Source organism: Hyperolius riggenbachi, chromosome 7 (genome assembly GCF_040937935.1).
Source record: "Hyperolius riggenbachi isolate aHypRig1 chromosome 7, aHypRig1.pri, whole genome shotgun sequence".
Lineage (NCBI taxonomy): Eukaryota > Metazoa > Chordata > Amphibia > Anura > Hyperoliidae > Hyperolius > Hyperolius riggenbachi.
The window spans coordinates 89,525,493-89,546,236 of NC_090652.1; the positions used below are offsets into that span (position 1 = coordinate 89,525,493).

At 45.9% G+C, this 20,744-nt stretch overlaps 1 protein-coding gene across 1 annotated transcript in view; it reads left to right on the plus strand.

The window, feature by feature from the left end:
• Positions 1-20,744, plus strand: part of ARHGAP17 (Rho GTPase activating protein 17) — a 186,367-nt gene that overhangs the window by 48,600 nt on the left and 117,023 nt on the right. The gene's annotated exons all lie outside the window — the stretch shown is intronic.

Genomic DNA, 20,744 nt, shown 5'->3' on the forward strand with positions numbered 1-20,744 from the left:
CCTGGGGCATCCCTCAGCCCCCTGAAGCTGTATGGTGCCCTCATAGCCTCGCTCCAATCCTCCTGTCCCCGCCGGCGGCTACTTCCGGGTTCGGCGACAGCCGCCGACAGGCTGGGAACGCGAATGATTCTCCGCGTTCCCAGCCGCTATATCACCCTCTATGCTGCTATAGCGTATATGTAATGTTATGTTATACGCTATAGCAGCATAGAGGGTGATATAGCGGCTGGGAACACGGAGAATCACACGCGTTCCCAGCGTGTCGGCGGCTGTCGCCGAACCTGGAAGTAGCCGCCGGTGGGGACAGGGGGATCGGAGCGAGGCTATGAGGGCACCATACAGCTTCAGGGGGCTGAGGGATGCCCCAGGTGAGTAAAAATAATTTAATTTTTGACTTAAGTATCCCTTTAAACACCCCCCATCCCCATTCAGAAGAGAGCAGTCTCTGACTTAACGATATCGGCTGCAGGAGGCTTTGGAAGTTTTTGGGAGGCCGAGTGCTCCCGAATACGGGCAGCTCCATACTGTGCATGTGCAAGTGCGCTGTCTTGCACATGTACAGTATGTACAGTACATAGCCACCCATATTCAGGAGCACTTGGGCTCCAGAACACTCCCGTGGAGGGAGATTTGAACGGGGGAGACAGTGCTGGAACTAGGGGACCATGAGAGGAACAGGAAGGCTGTATAGGAGCCTTCCCCCTCAGGTAAGTATCTTTTTTTAATTATTTTTATATTTGCTTCAGGTTTGCTTTAAGTCCTGTATGTTGTGTGGTGGAGCCTCTATGTATAAGACTTGTTTTTTTCAGTGTATTCTACATCCCATGGCCCTATCTTAAATTCACAGGTCCTTCCTTGGACCACTTTTAGTAGGTACTAACCACTGCATACCAGGACCTCCTCACAAAACCTGACATTTTGGAGAGTCCCTAATCGTGTCATCTAGCCATTGCCATTTGTCTGTAGTCAGAGCTACTCACATCCTGACTCTTGACCATGTTTCCAACTTTCAACACACACCTTCAAATCCTAACTCCTCACTTGATGGATACCTGTAAAATGGAGAATTCTCTTCAAGATTGGACAGTTGACATTCAAATCTCTGCACAATTTGTGCCCTGGGAAGGACTTGCTGAACCTGCATCACACATACTATAGATGTTGAACTTGCAGAAATATAAGTACTACACTTCCCATGATCCCAAGGGATTGCTGTTAGCGGTTTATACCTCCCCTCACAGGAAGCATGTGAGTTAGCAGCAGTTCTGGATGTATTATGTGGCAAATCTAAATTCTGATGCAAATGTGAGTTATTTAACTCGTCTGACTGGCAGGGGAGCAGATAGCCATAGGAAATTGTCCATATACTTGATTCTCAAGCTTTCTCTTATATTACCCATTTATGTCCATTACATATTTAGCTGCACAATGGTATTGCCTTACCATTATTATTATCTTCCTGGAACAGGTAACATGTGGAGTATAATGAACAGGGAACCACAGTAACAATGGACTGATCACACCTGCGTGTTTGAGTGGGATTTGAACGATGTTGGCAGCAGTTCAGTTCCAGAAACATCAGTAGCTCTCAGCGAGGGAAAACTGATTTTCCAGCAAGAAGCCATAATTCATCTAAACTCTGTTCTGCATCCTCTTGGGCTGCCAGGTTCCCAGCTTTACAGCCCAGCAGTCAGGTGATCGGGGGATTGTGGAATAATACTTAGCCTGTCTGCAGAATTCCCCTCTTCTGAGGGAATCTGGTGCATAGACAAACGCTCAAAACAAGACTTCTGTAGCTAAAATCTGTTATTGTTTTACATGCTGTCACTGTGAAAAGAAAACATTACCGTCCTTGTGTTCAGCAGATTTATTTAAAATATTTTAATTCTGAAATTTTGCATCAATTTCAGAATTAAAATATTTTGGTTAAGAGTTCCTCTGTCGTCCTGTCTGACCTACGCACTACTCTTGCTGATAGTGATGGGCAGGTACTCTGCAGGAGATGGGCAGGTACTCTGCAGGAGATGGGCAGGTACTCTGCAGGAGAATGAGGAAAAAAATCACTGGTTGTCTGGGAAATCACGTGGGTGGTCTTAAAAATCTTGATTCTTCCACTTTTGATTGTGGAACAACAAAATGGAGTTTAGATGCGTTTGTGATCTCCAGTATTCTCTGCCAAGGAAGATGGATATAGAAGTAGAAAAACACTGGAGAACTGCCCACATATGGTAGAGTTTCATCTATCCGGCACAGGCGGGGATTGCCTGATGCCAAATAGGTGTTCTTGCAGGTTACTTCAGAAGCAAATGGTGTAAAAAATTAACGCTAACCTCCCCCCTATGATATTGTGCAGTGGAGACGTCTTACAAACAGAACAGTTAGAAATGGCGCACGGCTCCGACAGTATAAAAATGGCGCTGCATTACTTTACATATTTATCGTTTTATAAGTTAAAAAATGGCACCACATTAATTTACATTGTAAAAATGATATTTATCGTTTTAGAGGTTGAAATATGACGTGGAGGAAGGAGGATTAGGTGGAGGGAGGATGTGTGCTGAAGCATACATTACCTTGTCCCGGTGTAATGTCTGATTGCGCTGCCCGGAAGCTCTCTTCCACACTGAGTAGCACGCATGCTCAGTGTGAAGTTAATGATGCTGCTGGAGGTAAAATACTAAATATCTCCGCTCCCACACCTCTTACACTCCCCAAATTTTCAGGGTAGGGAGGGGACCCCCTGAACTACCTTTATACCAAATTGCAGCCCCCGAGCCCCGCTGGTTCAGGAGATAGATTACAGTAACCTATCTCGGGAACCAGCGGGGCTCGGGGGCTGCAATTTGGCATAGAGGTCGTTCTGGGGGTCCCCTCCCTACCCTGAAAATTTGGGGAGTGTAAGAGGTGTGGAAGCGGAGATATTTATTATTTTACCTCCAGCAGCATCATTCAATGGGAACTGTGGCCGCACAGTCTCCTACTGCGCATGCGGGGCAGCGCAAATCCACAGGCAGCGTAATCAGACACAACACCGGCGATCACTCCTTCACAGTTAGTTTGCTGTAGTCCTGCATCCAGCCAATCACCATGTGGCTTCAGTCCCCGCATGATGATTGGCTGGATGCAGAACTCTTGGAGACTAGGCAAGGAAGTGAAGGAGCGATCGCCGGCCGGGACAAGGTAATGTATGCATATTATGCACACATCTTCCCTCGACCTAATCGTAGTCTCTCCACCCCACTGCCTTACACCAGTGTCCCGCTGCCTCACTAGCTCCTCTGCATTTTTTTATGTATTTACATTAAAACGGTAAATAGCGTTTTGCGCCATTTTTAACTGGACCCCTTACAAATCCTTGGTGGCCCCGGTCTTCCTCAGTCCTGCAGCACTCTGCTGCATTGCTGCATCCCCGCTGCATAGCTCAGATATGGGTCAGGTGAAACGCTGGGGAGCTGTACGAGGATGCAGCAAATCACCCGGGAGCTGCTGGACTGAAGACCGCCACCCTGGCAGATTTGTAAGTTGTTTCCAGTGTACTGTGCTCTGTTCATTTTGAAAGGAATGCCCCTTTCCTCCCCCACCAGGCATGCCAGTTAGTTGAGACTGGCGGGTGAGTTCTGGTGAACTGGGATTTTACTGTACTTTCCCAAAACAATATGACTGCTCAGAGTTCCCAGCAAGGCCGTTTGGCTGGACCTTTATTGCTCTGTTTGGCCTAACAATGAAGATACACTGGCTACTGGGGTCGCGGCACAGACTGCTGGATGAGGAAGAAGTTTGCGCTGCGCATTAGTCTACCTACTCCCCCTCAGTTGCAGTGACATAATTTACGAGGGGAAAGTTTGCTGCATTATAAGACTTCTTAAATGGCTGCGGTATTCACAATATAGAACCAACTCCTTCTGTACATAAAACGAGCTTCTGCTGTACCTGAATGCAAACACTGCAGGAATTTACTGTTGCCTGTGCTCAGGCCTTGGCATAAGCTTCTGCTGTTCTCCAGGGTAAGCTCCTCTTTCACTCTGTACAAATGATTCATTTATTTCCCATAGCTGGTGCGCTGTACAGACAATGGCATCATGTGATGACATTAAAGTGTACCTCCAGCCACAGAAATTAACCCAAATAGCGTTTGTTATGGTTAGCCTGTAAACCCTTTGCCTATTATTATCGATAAATTGGATCCTGCATTTTTTTTTTCTGTCTGAAGGATGCAGCAGATATCTCCTATGCTGTATCCTCTGACACCAAATCACGTCTTGCATAATTATTGAAAGAGCAGGTCAGAGAATTCCCCTCCAGGCTTTAATATAAAATGCAGCAAAAATAAGCAATTCCTCTCTCAGCGCAGAGGAGGAACACATGACACATCATCCTATATAATAATCCCCCTGTCCTTGCGTCCTCCTGTGTCTGTGCCAGTTGCCTGGCACGCATGCCACCGCCGTGCAATGAAAGTCTATGGAGATATTCATACTGTAACGTTAAGGCGCGATGCAGCGTTTTTGCCGCATCCCCAACGCAGGTCAAAAACTGTTACCGCGCGGCATCTGCGTCAGCCCGTAATTCATGTTGGTCTGTGGCGACGTGTTGATTTCTAAAAAAAAAATCACTGTCGCGGTGCGCATGCGCAGAAGCGTATTTTGACAGTGCACTCCTGCATACTCGAAGCAGGAAGTGACGGTAAGTGGCTTGTATTCTGAATCTGGCCTCAGGCAGTGGTTGTGGACGCTTGTGGATTTTTGGGGGTTCGGGGGGGGGGGGGGGGTTTGTGGCCATGTGGATGTCCCCTGGGGGGTACTTGCCGCTGGAGAGGGAAGCCTCAGGGTCCCAATGAGGCTTCCACCATCCCTGTAGCTGCAGGCAGTCCAGCGCTGGCTCCCCTGAATCTTCACTCGACAAGCTTGATCCAGCACAGACGCAGTAGCGGCTCTTCGTTTGGGCTAGGCGGAAATAGCCGAGCCCGATCGTATCTGCTCTACAGCGCAGGCGCAAAAGGACTAGCGCCTGCGCAATAGAGCGGATCGATCGGGTTCGGCTATTTCAGCCTTAACACGAAGGAAGAGCCGCTAGTGCGCCTGTGCAGGATAGCGGTAGGTAAATATTTACCTCGCCTCACTTCGGGGGACTTTTCATTTTCAGTTTAGGTGTGCTTGGAGTTGCCCTTTAAATGGCAGAATGAAGACAAAACTGGGTGGGAGTCCTGAGTTTACCACAGTTGCAGTGCTTCCTGAAAGAACTCTTAGTAGTAATAATGGTAAATATGCTGTGTGAAGGGAGGTGGATTATTTATCCAGGCAGGGAGTAGGGATTTGGTCAGCAGGGATAGGAAGGAAACATTTCAGTGTCTCCGTAGTGACTGTGTTGATTAGTTACGGCCCTTCCTCTGTGACCTGGAAGGAATGACTGGCTGTGTTTGGGTTGCCACCTCTCTTGGCGTGGCTTTCTCCTGCTTTTTCTTTCTCTGATGTGTGTACTACTGTCAGACCCAGCCAGTGAATGATTAGTCTGCCCGGCCTGGGCACAAGTTACCTGCTATATTTAGCTGCTCCCTGTAGGCTGCATCCCGAGAATAGTGGCCTGGAGCCCTGAATCACAGCTCATTACGTAGAGGGACCCGGGTGTGCCTCTTAACACCATCTCCTCCAAACACAAACATTACAGCTGCTCTATGCCTCCCTCTTCCCGGCCTGTTTTGTAACATAGAACTTTCAGGCCTGGGCACACCAAAACCGCTATCAGATTCACAAAACGCTAGAGGCTTTGGGTGCGGATGACAAAGTTTAGTCCCAGTGCACACCGGGCGGATCTTGATGCGATCTGCCAGCCGCATCCGCCTGAGCATCCGCGTGGCTAATGTATCTCTCTATGGGCTGGTGCACACCGGCGGTTTGAGGTTTTAAGCAAACCGCAAACGTGCAGCAAGAGGCACGTTTGCGGTTTGCTAAAAACCTCAAACCGCCGGTGTGCACCAGCCAATAGAGATACATTAGCCACGCGGATTTTTAGGCGGATGCGGCCAGTGGGTCCGCCCGGTATGCACTGGGCCTCAATCTACTATAAGGCTCACATTCAAAGACTGGGTGCGAATAAAAAAATTATAGGGACTCCTGGCTACATTTTGAATGGGTCCCTACTCAGTGCATTGTAAAGCTGATGTAGTAAGTAAATACTGCTAAGTATATTTTACCAAAAATCTGACTTCCGCTTCCTACTGTGGCAAATCTAAAGCTGCGTACTCACCGCCCGACGGCTCCTGCAACATCTTCTTGACGACCCTCACTAGCGACGTCTCTTCCTGTCGGCGGGTTAAGCACAAGATCACGCAACGTACACGGCGGCACGAGGGACACTTTCAGCGACCGCGGTACTTTGCGCAGTGTCTGGGATCTTAAAGGTCCGATACACTGTGTCGGTCTTTAGTTATCGCGAGGCGAGTGCTCCTGTGCCCACCTGGGGACGTCATGCTAAAAACGCCAGTCGTTGGAAAAATCCGCAGGTGCGTGCATAGCTTCAAGGTGCCTATTAATGATCCCATTTCTAGAACGCTCGGCCGAGCGGTGCGATCGATTGGAAATTATCACTTGGGCCCACCAATGGAGGGGGATAAGCAGTCTGATCAGACTAAAGGTGGCCACACACCATACAATTTGTTAAATATCTGTTCAATTTAAGATTTTCAATCAATTTTTCTGACTGATTGTAACATTTCAAAAATATGACCAATGTACCACACACCTACAGTGGAGGAAATAATTATTTGACCCCCTCACTGATTTTGTAAGTTTGCCCAATGACAAAGAAATGAAAAGTCTCAGAACAGTATCATTTCAATGGTAGGTTTATTTTAACAGTGGCAGATAGCACATCAAAAGGAAAATCGAAAAAATAACCTTAAATAAAAGATAGCAACTGATTTGCATTTCATTAAGTGAAATAAGTTTTTGAACCCCTACCAACCATGAAGAGTTCTGGCTCCCACAGAGTGGTTAGACACTTCTACTCAATTAGTCACCCTCATTAAGGACACCTGTCTTAACTAGTCACCTGTATAAAAGACACCTGTCCAAAGAATCAATCAATCAAGCAGACTACAAACTCTCCAACATGGGAAAGACCAAAGAGCTGTCCAAGGATGTCAGAGACAAAATTGTAGACCTGCACAAGGCTGGAATGGGCTACAAAACCATTAGAAAGAAGCTGGGAGAGAAGGTGACAACTGTTGGTGCGATTGTTCGAAAATGGAAGGAGCACAAAATGACCATCAATCGACCTCGCTCTGGGGCTCCACGCAAGATCTCACCTCGTGGGGTGTCAATGGTTCTGAGAAAGGTGAAAAAGCATCCTAGAACTACACGGGAGGAGTTAGTGAATGACCTCAAATTAGCAGGGACCACAGTCACCAAGAAAACCATTGGAAACACATTACACCGCAATGGATTAAAATCCTGCAGGGCTCGCAAGGTCCCCCTGCTCAAGAAGGCACATGTGCAGGCCCGTCTGAAGTTTGCCAATGAACACCTGAATGATTCTGTGAGTGACTGGGAGAAGGTGCTGTGGTCTGATGAGACCAAAATAGAGCTCTTTGGCATTAACTCAACTAGCTGTGTTTGGAGGAATTAAAATGCTACCTATGACCCCCAAAACACCGTCCCCACCGTCAAGCATGGGGGTGGAAACATTTTGCTTTGGGGGTGTTTTTCTGCTAAGGGCACAGGACAACTTAATCGCATTAACGGGAAAATGGACGGAGCCATGTATCGTGAAATCCTGAACGACAACCTCCTTCCCTCTGCCAGGAAACTGAAAATGGGTCGTGGATGGGTGTTCCAGCACGACAATGACCAAAAACATACAGCAAAGGCAACAAAGGAGTGGCTCAAGAAGAAGCACATTAAGGTCATGGAGTGGCCTAGTCAGTCTCCGGACCTTAATCCAATAGAAAACCTATGGAGGGAGCTCAAGCTCAGAGTTGCACAGAGACAGCCTCGACACATTAGGGATTTAGAGATGATCTGCAAAGAGGAGTGGACCAACATTCCTCCTAAAATGTGTGCAAACTTGGTCATCAATTACAAGAAACGTTTGACCTCTGTGCTTGCAAACAAGGGTTTTTCCACTAAGTATTAAATCTTTTATTGTTAGAGGGTTCAAAAACTTATTTCACTCAATGAAATGCAAATCAGTTGCTATCTTTTATTTAAGGTTATTTTTTTCGATTTTCCTTTTGATGTGCTATCTGCCACTGTTAAAATAAACCTACCATTGAAATGATACTTTTTTGAGACTTTTCATTTCTTTGTCATTGGAGAAACTTACAAAATCAGTGAGGGGACAAATAATTATTTCCTCCACTGTATGTTCAAATTTTCCCCAATTATGATAAAAATGATTGGAAACTCTGACAAAATTTCTAGGGTGTGTATATTAAAAAATGGACAATCTAACACACACCATACAATCCTTAGAAAGATTGAAGAAAAGTATCCGGATCGATAAAAATCGAAGAAAATGGGAAATCCAATCGTATTTTTCAGTCGAATTTAAAAAAAAACAAAAAAAAAAGTTCGCTTTTTTTCGGGAGATCCGATCGTTTTTATCGAATTGTTGTAAAATTGGATCATTTTATTGTATCGTGTATGGCCACCTTTATATATTAATCGACAGAACAGCCGTACAGTCGATACGCTAGGAGATTGTACCGTTGGCGGGAACCTTTACAGACACTGGGATTGTACGTAATGCGTTGAGTGATAAGGCCCTATTCCACTGCATGCATTCTGATGGCATCATGGGCACCTGATTCCTCGTGTGACTGCGGCGCTGTACAGATGTGTCACTAGCCTGCAGGTTATCAGTGCGCTCTGTTCATTGTATTTATAAAGCGTCAACATAGGTTAAGGTTACAGACAACATTTAGGGGTGACCTACAGCAATAAGACCATACAGGAATACATGCAAACCAGATCACGCAGCACAGTAGGAGTACAAGGTAATGCTCAGTCAGTCACTGGATGGGAGCATGGAGATTAGGCAAGTCGAGTTCATTCAAGAGTTTACTCAGATCCATAGGATGGCTGTACTGTAATGGAAATGGAATTGTCCTTTAGGGCTCGTTCACACCCAGGGTGTCTTGCTGTTTTGTTTTTTTAGCGCCGGCGATTTTAAAAAACGCCCTAAAATCGCTAGTGCAATGAATCCTTATTATATAGTTCATATCGGCACGTTTCATCTGCTTTCCGCTCAGCAAAGCGCTGCATGTACCATTTTAGGGCGTTTTTGCCACCATGGAAGGTATAGGAAAATGCGAAATGCTCAAATTGCTTTATGTGGCAATTGCGTTTGCACTTTTTGGAATAAATACATTGTATTTATTCTTTTCCGGGTCAAAGAGTTCACTTGCGTCAGGAAGTGAAAAAACAAATCTCTCCTTAAAAGCGCTTTTCATAGCGCAAAGGTAAGCGCCGGGAGGGTGGGGATCGCTCACAAAATCGCGAAACGCTGGCGTTTGCGATTTCAATTTTAGAACAAAGCCTTAAAGGACCACTCCCGCGAATCATTTAATTTTCTGCTACCCCACCTCCTGGCCGCAATAGCAGCATAGGGGGCGATATACAGGCTGGGAACGCGAAGAATCACTCGCGTTCCCATGCCTGTCGGCCGGTGACGGCCAAACCGGAAGTGTTTGCCGGCGGGTCCTGGAGCGTCAGAGCGGGGCTGCGAGGGCACCGATCGGCTGCAGGGGGCTGAGAGAAGCCCCAGGTGAGTAAATCTCGTATTTTTCCTTTGACTTTAAGTTCACTTTAACCACTTGCCAACCGCCTACTTCATATTGGCGGCGGCAAAGTGGCAGCCCCAGGACCACGTAACGCAGATTGGTGTCAGGTCCTGGGGCACTCTCTGGCCGGGGATCGCGCGCTGGGATGCGCGCGCATCCGCCGGCAATAGGCTCCGCCCACCCGCGACGTCAACCCGCCGGCCAATCGGAAGCGCCGGCGGGTTGTTAACCCGACGATCGCTGGATAGGAAGCGTATAATACGCTTTGTAATGTTTACAAAGTGTATTATACAGGCTGCCTCCTGCCCTGGTGGTCCCAGTGTCCGAGGGACCACCAGGGCAGGCTGCAGCCACCCTAGTCTGCACCCAAACACACTGATCTACCCCCCCCTGCCCACCCCCCAGACCACCGTTTGCACACAATCACCCCCCTAATCACCCATCAATCACTCCCTGTCACTATCTGTCAACGCTATTTTTTTTTTTAGTCCCTGAACTGCCCCCTGCTCCCTCCTGATCACCCCCCCACCCCTCAGATTCTCCCCAGACCCCCCCAGACCCTCCCCCCCCCCTGTGTACTGTATGCATCTATCCCCCCTGATCACCTGTCAATCACCCGTCAATCACCCCCTGTCACTGCCACCCATCAATCAGCCCCTAACCTGCCCCTTGCGGGCAATCTGATCACCCACCCACACCAATAGATCGCCCGCAGATCCGACATCAGATCACCTCCCAAATCCATTGTTTACATCTATTCTCTCCTCTAAACACCCACTAATTACCCATCAATCACCCCCTATCACCACCTGTCACTGTTACCCATCAAATTAGACCCTAATCTGCCCCTTGCGGGCACCCAATCACCCGCCCACACCTCAGAACGCCCTCAGACCTCAGCCCTGATCACCTCGCTAGTGCATTGCTTGCATCTATTTCCCCCCTCTAATCACACCTTGAGACACCCATAAATCACCTCCTGTCACCCCCTAGCACACCTACCCATCAGATCAGGCCCTAATTTGCCCCGTGTGGGCTCCTGATCACTCGGCCAAACCCTCAGATCCCCCTCAGACCCCCTTCCGATCACCTCCCCAGTGCATTGATTGCATCTATTTTCCCCTCTAACCGCCCCCTGAGACACCCATCAATCACCTCCTGTCACCCCCCTAGCACTTCTATCCATCAGATCAGGCCCAATACATCCTGTCATCTAAGAGGCCACCCTGCTTATGACCGTTTCCACAAAATTTGCCCCCTCATAGACCACCTGTCATCAAAATTTGCAGATGCTTATACCCCTGAACAGTCATTTTGAGAAATTTGGTTTCCAGACTACTCAGTTTTGGGCCCGTAAAATGCCAGGGCAGTATAGGAACCCCACAAGTGACCCCATTTTAGAAAGAAGACACCCCAAGGTATTCTGTTAGGTGTATGATGAGTTCATAGAAGATTTTATTTTTTGTCACAAGTTAGCGGAATTTGGATTTTTATTGTTTTTTTTCACAAAGTGTCATTTTCCGCTAACTTGTGACAAAAAATAAAATCTTCTATGAACTCACCATACCCCTAACGGAATACCTTGGGGTGTCTTCTTTCTAAAATGGGGTCACTTGTGGGGTTCCTATATTGCCCTGGCATTTTAGGGGCCCTAAACCGTGGGGAGTAGTCTAGAAAACAAATGCCTCAAAATGACCTGTGAATAGGACGTTGGGCCCCTTAGCGCACCTAGGCTGCAAAAAAGTGTCACACATGTAGTATCGCCATACTCAGGAGAAGTAGTATAATGTGTTTTGTGGTGTATTTTTACACATACCCATGCTGGGTGGGAGAAATCTCTCTGTAAATGGACAATTGTGTGTAAAAAAAAATAAATAAAAAATGTGTCATTTACAGAGATATTTCTCCCACCCAGCATGGTTATATGTAAAAATACACCACAAAACACATTATACTACTTCTTCTGAGTACGGCGATACCACATGTGTGACACTTTTTTGCAGCCTAACTGTGCTAAGGGGCCCAAAGTCCAATGAGTACCTTTAGGATTTCACAGGTCATTTTGAGACATTTGGGTTCAAGACTACTCCTCACGGTTTAGGGCCCCTAAAATGCCAGGGCAGTATTGGAACCCCACAAATGACCCCATTCTAGAAAGAAGACACCCCAAGGTATTCTGTTAGGTGTATGATGAGTTCATAGAAGGTTTTTTTTGTCAAAAGTTAGCGGAAATTGGATTTTTATTGTTTTTTTCACAAAGTGTCATTTTTCACTAACTTGTGACAAAAAATATAAAATCTTCTATGAACTCACCATACCCCTAACGGAATACCTTGGGGTGTCTTCTTTCTAAAATGGGGTCACTTGTGGGGTTCCTATACTGCCCTGGCATTTTAGGGGCCCTAAACCGTGAGGAGTAGTCTAGAATCCAAATGCCTCAAAATGACCTGTGAATAGGACGTTAGGCCCCTTAGCGCACCTAGGTTGCAAAAAAGTGTCACACATGTGGTATCGCCGTACTCAGAAGAAGTAGTATAATGTGTTTTGGGGTGTATTTTTATACATACCCATGCTGGGTGGGAGAAATCTCTCTGTAAATGGACAATTGTGTGTAAAAAAAATCAAATAATTGTCATTTACAGAGATATTTCTCCCACCTAGCATCTGTATGTGTAAAAATACACCCCAAAACACATTATACTACTTCTCCTGAGTACGGCGGTACCACATGTGTGGCACTTTTTTGCACCCTAAGTGCGCTAAGGGGCCCAAAGTCCAATGAGTACCTTTAGGATTTCACAGGTCATTTTGCGACATTTGGTTTCAAGACTACTCCTCACGGTTTAGGGCCCCTAAAATGCCAGGGCAGTATAGGAACCCCACAAATGACCCCATTCTAGAAAGAAGACACCCCAAGGTATTCCGTTAGGAGTATGGTGAGTTCATAGAAGATTTTATTTTTGTCACAAGTTAGCGGAAAATGACACTTTGTGTAAAAAAACAATTAAAATCAATTTCCGCTAACTTGTGACAAAAAAAAAAAAATCTTCTATGAACTCACCATACTCCTAATGGAATACCTTGGGGTGTCTTCTTTCTAAAATGGGGTCACTTGTGGGATTCCTATACTGTCCTGGCATTTTAGGGGCCCTAAACCGTGAGGAGCAGTCTTGAAACGAAATTTCTCAAAATGACCTGTGAAATCCTAAAGGTACTCTTTGGACTTTGGGCCCCTTAGCGCAGTTAGGGTGCAAAAAAGTGCCACACATGTGGTATCGCCGTACTCAGGAGAAGTAGTATAATGTGTTTTGGGGTGTATTTTTCCACATACCCATGCTGAGTGGGAGAAATATCTCTATAAATTGACAATTGTGTGTAAAAAAAAAAAAAAAAAAAAAAAAAAAAATTGTCATTTACGGAGATATTTCTCCCACCCAGCATGGGTATGTGTAAAAATACACCCCAAAACACATTATACTACTTCTCCTGAGTACGGCAATACCACATGTGTGGCACTTTTTTGCAGCCTAACTGCGCTAAGGGGCCCAAAGTCCAATGAGCATCTTTAGGCTTTACAGGGGTGCTTACAATTAGGCACCCCCCAAAATGCCAGGACAGTGAACACACCCCACAAATGACCCCATTTTGAAAAGTAGACACTTCAAGGTATTCAGAGAGGAGCATAGTGAGTCCGTGGCAGATTTCATTTTTTTTTTGTCGCAAGTTAGAAGAAATGGAAACTTTTTTTTTTTTTTTTTTTTTTCTGTCACAAAGTGTCATTTTCCGCTAACTTGTGACAAAAAATAAAATCTTCAATGAACTCACCATGCCTCTCACTGAATACTTTGGGATGTCTTCTTTCCAAAATGGGGTCATTTGGGGGGTATTTGTACTATCCTGGAATTTTAGCCCCTCATGAAACCTGACAGGTGCGCAGAAAAGTCAGAGATGCTTGAAAATGGGAAAATTCACTTTTTGCACCATAGTTTGTAAACGCTATAACTTTTACCCAATCCAATAAATATACACTGAATGGTTTTTTTTTAATCAGACATGTAGCAGAATAACTTTCGCGCTCAAATGTATAGGAAATTTTACTTTATTTGAAAAATGTCAGCACAGAAATTTAAAAAAGTCATTTTTTTGACAAAATTCATGTCTTTTTTGATGAATATAATAAAAAGTAAAACTCGCAGCAGCAATCAAATAGCACCAAAAGAAAGCTGTATTAGTGACAAGAAAAGGAGGTAAAATTCATTTAGGTGGTAGGTTGTATGACTGAGCAATAAACCGTTAAAGCTGCAGTGGTCCGAATGGAAAAAAAGGCTCTGGTCCTTAAGGGGTTTTATGACTGCAGTATAGGTCGATCGCGATCTACCGGTAGATCGCGACCGCCTCCTTGGTAGATCGCGGCCTCTTGGCCGCGTCTCGTTAATGTTTGTTGCGGCCAGCAGCTCGTGTTTAGCTGCTGGCCATTGGCCAATAGAATGCATGCAGGCGAGGAGAGAGGCGGCGCGTCCGCTGCGTCATGGCTGGGGGCGGCGGAGGGCAGCCTGTGTAATGTGCGTGTGTAACGTGCCCGGCGCCGCCCCCAGCCATGACGTAGCGGCCGCGCCGCCTCTCTCTTCGCCGCCGCTTCTCTCCTACATCCCATTGGCCTGCCAGAGTCTCTCCTCGCCGCCTCTTCTCCTCCGCCTGCAGGTACATATACCTGGCTAACCTACACTGGGGGGCCCTATACCTGGCTAACCTACACTGGGGGGCCCCATACCTGGCTAACCTACACTGGGGGGCCCTATACCTGGCTAACCTACACTGGGGGGCCCTATACCTGGCTAACCTACACTGGGGGGGCCCTATACCTGGCTAACCTACACTGGGGGGCCCTATACCTGGCTAACCTACACTGGGGGGGCCCTATACCTGGCTAACCTACACTGGGGGGGCCCTATACCTGGCTAACCTACACTGGGGGGCCCTATACCTGGCTAACCTACACTGAAGGGACCTATACCTGGCTAACCTACACTGGGGGGCCCTATACCTGGCTAACCTACACTGGGGGGCCCTATACCTGGCTAACCTACACTGGGGGGCCCTATACCTGGCTAACCTACACTGGGGGGCCCTATACCTGGCTAACCTACACTGGGGGGCCCATATACCTGGCAAACCTACACTGAGGGCCCATATACCTGGCTAACCTACACTGAGGGCCCATATACCTGGCTAACCTACACTGAGGGAACGCAACCTATGCTGCAGGCACATATACCTGGCTAACCTACGCGGGGGGGGGGGGCGTGCTTAGCATTTGAGACGTTGGTAGATCTCCTGGCCTCGGCAAATTTAAAAGTAGCTCGCGAGCCGAAAAAGTGTGGGCACCCCTGCCTTAAGTGGTTAAGTGCTTCAGCAAACAGCACTGTATTGGACCCAGTTGGGTCAAATAGTTCAGAGAAGCTTTTTTTGCATAGATAACTGACGTTTACTTTAACTCTTCCTGTACTGGAAAACAATATGAGGGCTGGAATCCACTAGGAGCACTTTTCTGAGCGTTTTGCGATTTGAAAATCCTTGCTAATGTAATTCTATGGGTGTGATCCCACTTGAGCAATGTGATTTTATAAAAATCCCCCATAGCATTGCATTAGCAAGAGCTTTTTCAAATCATTAGCCATTAGAAATCGCTCCTAATGGGTTTGAGCTCAAGACTTGTTTCCTTTGCTGCTAATGTTTTATTTCTTAGCTGTACTACAAATACAAATATATCATAAGTTTATTTTCGCCTCAGGTTTGCTTTCAGACTGCTTTGGGCTTTCCCTGAATTTGCAGAAAACACAATTGCTGAGAAAAACACTAAAGCAAAGAAGCATCTTGTTTCACATCCTTAAAAGTGGTCTGTTCTGTGAAGCATGATGGTAAAATCAGTTCCTTATAGGAAACGCCAAAATAGACACTAACTAGATGTCATCGAGCCACCAGTGTAACGGGTGCTATCAGCGTGCATCTTTACCACTGTGGCTATAGGCTGTAGGTTTAAAAGACTGCATTGTATTTTTCTTGAGTACTGTCGAGAGAATTGCGTGGTTTATAGAACTTTTACTAAAAGAGCTGTAAAATATGTTCATAAATGTACTGTGTAGGATGAGGACAGAGCAAATTACTGCTCTGAGGCTAATAACCATACACAACATCACAGCTGCCTATTATGGATATGGAGATGAGCTGGTGTGCTAATGTGATGCCCAGGGTGGTGGTAAGCAGTCATTAGCCTCTGAGGTCATTATTTCATCCTTATAACAGACATAAGGATGACTGGGGGCATCACAGTGGTATAGTGGTTAGTGCTCACGCCTTGCAGCGCTGGGTCTCCAGTTCAAATCCCAGCCAGGGCACGATCTGAACGTACTCCACTCTGTGCGGGTTTCCTCCAGGACGCTGGTTTCCTCCCACATCTAAAAACATACAGATAAGTTCATTGGCTTCCTAAATTGACCCTAGACTACAATACATACACTACACAATACATACATAAACACAACACTATAGTAGGGATTAGATTGTGAGCCCCTCTGAGGGACAGTTAGTGACAAGACAATATACTCTGTATAGTGCTGCAGAAGATGTCAACGCTGTATAAATACTAAATAATAAGAATGGGGTGTATGCGCTGAACTGCGTTAAGTAGAATCACCTGTGAAAAGAGGAACTTCTTTTTGCTGCTGCATTTGATTGGTCTATATCCAGGCTACATACATTTTCATAATGACATCGTATCCCCAATGGAAAAATAAATGTATAAAATAACAGGTCAATAATTTCAACCTGACCTCAAAAATAGTAAATACAGTCCAGTATCTGTGAAAAGAGAGAACTATAAAGAGGAACTTTAACCAAGGATTGAACGTCATCCAATTAGTAGCCAATACCCCCTTTCCCATGAGAAAATATTTACCTCATCAGGGACATCTGTATGGTTAATATTGTGGTGAAACCCCTCCCACAATGTGATGTCAGGACCATGACCCAGACAGTTACCTGTCTGTGAACCTTGTTGCATTGTGGGAAACGGCTGTTTCTAACTGCCAAGCAAGCGCTTTCTCCCTCTGTACATAGGACTCTCAGTAAACGAACAATCCGCTAAGATCGCCTGGCAGGATTAAAGATATCACTACCTGTGATAAATTTCAGAATGTAAATCGGAGTAGGAAAGATTTCAAAACTGACTACGGTAAATCATTTATAAATGAATATTGTAAAATGTAATGCTGTAATATGTACGAACAGAGGCGCCAAGCAGAGTAAAACAATGTTCTAAAAACGATAAAAAGAGGGAAGTCGAGGTGGACTTACCTCCCTCTGGTAGTGGACATATACTCAAATGCAGAGTAAAAATATATATACAATTTATTCACCACTCCATAAAGTCGCAACGCGTTTCGCGGTCAACAGTCCCGCTTCATCAGGCAGTATAGGAGCATAAAAAACTGGTTCAGGTCCATAAAGCGTGTGAGCGCCTCTGTGATTGTAAAATGTAAGCAGTTTTATTAATTATGTTAATTTCATTACGGTTCCTCTTAAAGCACAACGGAGGGCTGGCATATGCGTTTCCTTTTAAACAATGCACATTGCCTGGCTGTCCTGCTGATTCTCTTCCAGCCATAGACCCTGAACAAGCATGCAGATCAGATATTTCTGACTGAAGTGTGACTGAATTAGCTGCATGCTGGTTTCAGGTGTGTGATTCAGACCCTACTGATGCCTGAAAGATTAACAGGACAGCCATGCAACTGGTATTGTTTAAAAGGACATAAATATGACAGCCACCATATCTCTCTCAGTTCAGGTGTGCTTGAAGTCTTACAGTATGCATTGCATGTAGTGTATTTCATTCGCTCTACTCCTTGTGCATAAAGACTTTACACGTTATACTGCTTTACGCAGTTCAGTGCATACATCTCCACATACAGTACAGTACAATGTAATACTCCCACTGCTCAGGTACTGTAGGTATCTAACTTTATTTTAGGATTTATCTTTGACACGTTTGCTTTTTCTGCTTCCATTGGAGAACACTAGTAATGTGTTTCTGTTTTATGAAGGTACTGCTGTACTTCGTATTAGCTTTAGCATGGTAAGGGGCGGGGTGGTGTATTGAAGCGGTGAGAGATTTTCAGTCATCTCCTATCTTTTTTCTCTCAACAGGTTTTTTTAGGCTTTCCCTTTGGCAGGCAGAGCCCATGCAGTAGTAAGCCTATCAGATTTTCCCAGCTCAAGGGTTGATAAGTCACCCACAGTCACTACAGGCCTAATCTGTGCACTGCTTCCTGTGTGCAGTGACACTTTGCAGCCTGCTATGGCCTGGATATGACACTGGATCTAGGTGTGACAGATAAGCTTAGGGGAGGGGCAGTGAGGCCTGTAGAATGTTGACATACAGAAGAACCTTTGGCCTCTGGCCCTGGGATAGATGTTCTTTACCTCTTCACTGCTTGCTTTGTCTGTGCACAATGGCAGCAAGCTGTGTCACCTGCTGGTGGGGTCAGCTGGCTTTCGGATCCTGTGACTGACAGGCCAGTCTTGGCACTCTTCTGACAAATGAATGTGCTCATTGAGGTAGCACATCAGGTTCACATTTAGTACTCCACTGCAACAGTTGTTAATGCAAGCAGTCCTGTGCCCCTGTCGGCCGAATCGCTAAGGTAAGCGGTTCGTCCGGCGGTGCTATGGTTTCCTATGTCAGAGTTTCCCCGTGCGATTTGCCTGCGGGGAAACTGCGGATTCGGCCCAAGCACTTCAGGGCTGCAGCCACTTATGGCGCGCTCCACGGGCGACCAGGATCATTAGGGGGCCTTGCCTTAAGACTCCTTACTGGTTTACATACTGGCTGCAGCCGGGATTCTCACACTGGTCAAGGGCTCAAATCCTACATCAGGCATCAGCCTTAGCAGTATGCTATCCAGCTGACCCTTACAACTTTTGTTTGAAACCCCTGCTCATGGCATTGTGGCATCTAGGGCGCTAGGTATGATCTTGTCTGAGTACGTTCAGAATGTTCTCTCCAAAGACTATTAAAAGATGCATGAAAACGTATATTAACACCTGGAAAGGCCTCATATCCAGTAGTCCACAAGAGCCTACAACAGGCTTGAAAGACGTCCACATAAGACACAATTTTAATGTGCGTACACATGCACACAAGTTTGGACACTTCTCCTGTGGAACACCAATGTTATAAAGCTATGTGATGTATTATGTCTCTATGAGGCAAGGTGAGGAACAATGGAAACTTATTTACAGTGAGACGTTGCGGTGTAATGCGCCGTTAAATTCACAACACAACTAAAAATAAAAAAAGTGGTAACGCACATTAACGCTGTGTTACCCTCGCATACAGAGTAAGTACAGTAAAGCATACAGGCAATGAAAAGTGCGTTACCATAACGCTACAAGTTACAGTGCGACGCTGATGTCGCACTGTGAACGTTCCACAGGATTAGAATTGCAGTGAGGTAAGCTGCGTTATAAGACTTTATAACGCAGCTCCGCAATATCACACTGTGAATGTAGCCTCAAGCACACCTGACCCGGGGATAAGCACAGAGAGGTATTGTCATGCTGGACCCACATACCACTGTGTGTTGACCATTTCTCTCCTCTGCAGTGACGTGTCAACACACTGCCTTGGGCCTACAGCCACCTTTGTAATGCTTGCCGCACCCGTATAGTCGATAATGCATTCTTCTCAAGCTATCAGTTTTCAAATGATCACAAAAAAAGTTGGACTTTTTAGTGGCGCGCACACTCCATCTGTGTCCTATCTCTATCTCTACCTGTATCCCGTGACCTGACAGAATGTACGTTATGTGACTATGTACCTGCCGGGGGGGTCCAGGCGCACCAGCGGGAATGGGGAGAGGACAAGGGAGAGCACGCCGGCCGTACGCTCCGCTGCTAACGCTCTGCACAGGCACGGGGGAGCACATATTAGCTGGGTGAAGACACTGGAAAGGAAGGAAGGGGGGGTGCCTGTCAGTAGTCAGGGTGAAACCTGTTAAACTTTTAAGGCCCGCTTCCCCTAGTGCAGAATACGCAGTGTTTCTCCTCATCCGAGTCGGACCGGAAAGTACTGCCTATACCATTAACAGGCTTGCCTTCCAAATCCCTATAGCCGTGCGTAGCTTCGCAACACGGGGGCCAGATCCAGTTTGGAAACGACCATGGCCCCCCAGAGTGTAAATGGTCCTTTAGTAGTGTGGCGGTAATAGATCCCTCTCTGATCAGGTTTTGATCAGAGAGGGACCTCTCTGTTGGTCAAATCTGGAGGCCATCTGCAAGTGTATGGCCACCTTTAAAGTGGACCTAAACTCTTGCACAGGACAGAAGGAAAACATAGAGAAATGCACCCTGTATTTATTTAAAGAGAAGAGCCTGTTTAATTCCCCCTCATTTGTGTCTAATCACAAGTTGTGATTTCATCCTCCCGTTTCACATGACTGCCCATTTGAAAGCACAGGATGTAAACAATATGTCTGCTTCCATGAATCAGAAAGTAGAAACTCTGCAGATTTATTTTAGGATTTGTATCCGCTGTAACAAAGAAATGTTTATTGTTTAAAGGTTATTATGCTGTTGTGTATCTTTTAGAGCAGAGAGGAGGTCTGAGTTCAGGTCCACTTTAATTAACATTTCTAGTGCTTACTGAACTGATCATGTGATTCTACTCAGTGCTACAGAAGCTATCAAGTTTTCTCAGGCTACTATCCTGTTTGTTTTAGGCAGTCCTGTCACTTCACAAACTCTTGACTAGTTTGCTGTATTTACCAGTTGTGAGGTGATGAAACCAATAATGACGTTTCTGAGACATTCCAGACGGTGTTGACTAAAACTAGTCTTTTATAATCTGTACAGGAAATGTGAGGGATTCCCGTTATATCCTGGAAATTATTAGAGGAGCGGGATGTAC